Source organism: Micromys minutus (genome assembly GCF_963924665.1).
Source record: "Micromys minutus genome assembly, chromosome: 2".
In the NCBI taxonomy this organism is placed as follows: Eukaryota; Metazoa; Chordata; class Mammalia; order Rodentia; family Muridae; genus Micromys; species Micromys minutus.
Window position 1 is genome coordinate 24,698 of NC_137971.1, and position 3,647 is coordinate 28,344.

The window sequence follows — 3,647 nt, forward strand, 5'->3', positions numbered from 1 at the left end:
CTCTTGTTCAATTACATTATCACTTGCTTCCTCTTTTCCAGCTCCTTCATTAATTAAGCTCACCAGTACTGGATCTTGCTCTGTAGATTGACCTTGAACTCAGAGACCTGCAGGCCAGTCTCTAGGGATTAAAGGTGTGTACCACCATTCCTGGGTTTAAGCTTTTCTTCACCTAGAACTTTCCCTGTCTCAGGCTGGCCTTGAACTTAGAGATCTGCTTGGCTTTATCTCCTAGGATTAAAGTGTATATCACCATGCGCGGATCTAAACCTAGGTGGGTAGGATCTTGCAAGAGGATTGCTGGAACTTAGAGTTCTGAAATAACTCTTGCTTCACAGCAAGACCAAGTCCTGTACCACACTCAAAACTATGTAACAATTAAGCAAAGGAAGGGAAAAATCCTCAAATTCAGTGATATTTTGTTAATTAACAAGTGAAATACTTGAGAGATGGTGTGGTGTGGAGGTATTCTCACAGAGAACTCAGATTCAATCAATGAAGTGAATGAATGTTACATATAGATTTAAAAAATTGTGGAGTGTAACCGTCTAATCCATTTCCAGTTTGAGGTTGAGGGTGTGGCTACAATAGGGTGGAGTGAGCAAAGAGATATATAAAACCTTCATTGGAGCCAGAGATCATATTCAGACCTGGAGCCTTGACTGCTGCCTGGTTTGGTTTGGACTCAGAGATCTATCTGCAGTGCTCAGAACTAGTATGTAATTGGTTTTCTGTGGGTCATGTAGTTTGACGTAGACTACTTTAGACTCCAGAATAGGACCACAGTTGTAATTTTTGTCTCTGTAGAAGAACACATTGAAGACCTTGGATGTAATTCCAAATGAAATTTTAGCTTCATATCAATGTTAGCCTGTTGGTATCATTATTATGCTTGATTTTTCTTAAAGGTCTTTCTATGGATCCGAGGCCTGAATCCGCGCTCACCATGGCTGACAAAATCGTGTACTATGATCACTCTGGACAAAGTTTAGGGACAGCAGATGTGCACTTTGAAGGCTATGGAACAGTACAGTGGTGTCCCTTTGGATGCCCACCCTATGAACTTCCACCTTATCACATCACAGACTGATACACAGCGAAGACCTGCACAAAGGATAAACAGAGGTGGCCTGACAAGAAAGGTGGCTCCGGCGGTTTTGGTAGTGGTGGCACCAGGAGAGGGGCACATGGAGGCACCAGGAGAAGAGGTAGAGGCACTGGCAGAAACTCAAAGCAGCAGCTTTCTGCAGAGGAGTTGGACGCACAGCTTGATGCTTATAATGCAAGGATGGATACCAGCTAAACAACCGAGCAAATCCGCACAAGTAACGGGATCCAGAAGCCTTGTCTCTGATGCCTAGAGGAGGGAGGGTTGGCAACTGGACTGTGCAGACGATGGTGGATTTGTTTTTCTTTTCTTTTTTTTTCCTGTTTTAAAATAGGATCTAAGAACTCATGTAAAGGTTTTCTTTTTTTTTTTTCTTAAATTTTGAAACAGACTTGTTTTGTACTGAGTTATTCTGGGGATATATTTTGCTGATTGCTGTTGTGGAGAAGGTGGTATTTTTACCTTTGCTATAATGAAATAGAAATGTGTGTTAAAAAAGAAGAAAGGAGGAGGAAGAGGAGGAGGAAGGAGGAGGAGCATGTGCTTGGTGAGCATTTGACCACTGAACTACACTCCTCAGCCCTGAACATGGGATCCTTAACTCATGAAACCATCTAGAACAGATTGTAGCATCATTAGGTATTAAAGGTTCTCCCACTGTATCAGCAGAGCTACTAGTCATTACTGGCAATCATTTTAAATTACCAGAAAACTGCTCGGAAACATTAACCTGCCATTCATGTTGTTTGCAAGCACTGCTTGCTAGCATTTTGGTGTGTTTGGAGCCATAAAAAGAAAGTATCCGCTGCTGACTGCTTCTGTTGTGTCCATGCTGCATTTCCTGTGAACTATGATGGTGCTTTTCCTTTTCTGATTGCTTCTCTCTTGTTTGTTAAACAAATATTAAAAGATGTTTTCATAATGCCAAACAACATAGCAATTCAGTGATCATGATCAAATAGAAAAAATACAAGGGGTCCCCAAATTAGTGACTGCTTCACACTTACTGTCCTGTGGGCTCCCTGGGGACACTGCAACAGAAGCATAATAGCCACAAACTTTCACAAAACATCATCTGAAAGTTTTAATTTTACCAATTTGAAATAATTAAGCTAATTTAAATTTTTTGTTTCTCAAAGATTGTAACATAGACCCAGAATATTCCAAATTTCGGGAATTAAGTTGAAAAGAAAGGTAACTTAAAACTTTTAAATAATGTTTCATTAGTTTTGTAGCATTTATAATTCTACAAGGCAATAGAGCTTATGACTGCATTGAGATTTGGGAGCTGCCTTGTATTTCCATGAACACTCTCCTGTTTTCAAGTAGTGCATTGCTAGGCCAGGCTCTGAATGCTTTGATCATCTTTACACTCAATTAAGGGAGGCTGTGAGAGTGTTGTTAACTCACATGTAACAAATCAAAAGAAATCAGATCCTCAAACAGCAGGTGAAATGAGCAATTAAAAAAAAATATCCTGCATGCTACCCCGGGTGCAGGTTTCCCTAAGCACAGGCTTTAAATGGCAGGGAGCAAAGACTGGGGAAAAGATGGCAGCAGCAGCAGCAGCTAAATCTGAAATAATAAAAGATTTGTATCCTAAAAAAAAAAAAAAAGGTCTTTCTATGTTGTATACCTCTCCTAGAAATGGCCATGTGGCTCTAGGTAGGCTGGAAATCAAGATTCTCCTGACCCAGCAGCCTCCTCAGTGCTAAGATTAATAATAGCATGTTCGCTCATATTCCCATTCACAGAAACACTTGTGTTTGTTTCTGTGAGATCCTGGCTCATGCTGTAGACCTGTAGACCATGCATGTTTGGTCTTTAACTACAATAGACAAAAGTATATTTGTGTGTTACTCAAGTATCTTACCTTAGGCTTTGCATTGCATCATATTAAAATAGCTTTGTTTTTTGATATGGTCTGTTTTGGGGCCTAGGAAAGCTTGAAAATTGTAGGAACCCACTTTTATCATTCTGCATAGTGGGAATTCAATATTGATTCATAACGTGTGTGTGTGTGTGTGTGTGTGTGTGTGTGTGTTTTATTATTGTTTGCTGGTTTGTTTTAATTTTTTTGTTTGTTGGTTTGGTTTTCACTATTCCCCTTTTTATTGGTTATTTTATTTATTTACTGTTGGGAGTTATGCCCAACCCCCATCTGCTAAGGGTTAGCTGAACTAACTGCCCACTTGCATGCCTTGTCTTTGGGAAAACACAGCTTCTGAAAGGATAAAAAAAATAAAGCCTAACCCCTCCAAGGACCCCCAAGCTACCTCACTCTAAAGGAACCCCATGCCTAAGTAGCCCTAAATACCTCAAATTCCAGACCCTGCTCTCTGCCAATAAGTAGATATAAGGCCACACTCGATGATCTGGAGCCTGCTTTCTGTATAAAATTGGGTGAAAGGGCCATAGTACAGGCCCTTGGGTAGACGAGCCAGGCCTAGCCTATTAAGTTAACGGGAGATAAGCTGACTTAACTGCTTATCTGGCTTCTGAAAACTGCTTGTACCATAGAAACCACCCCCTGCCCTAG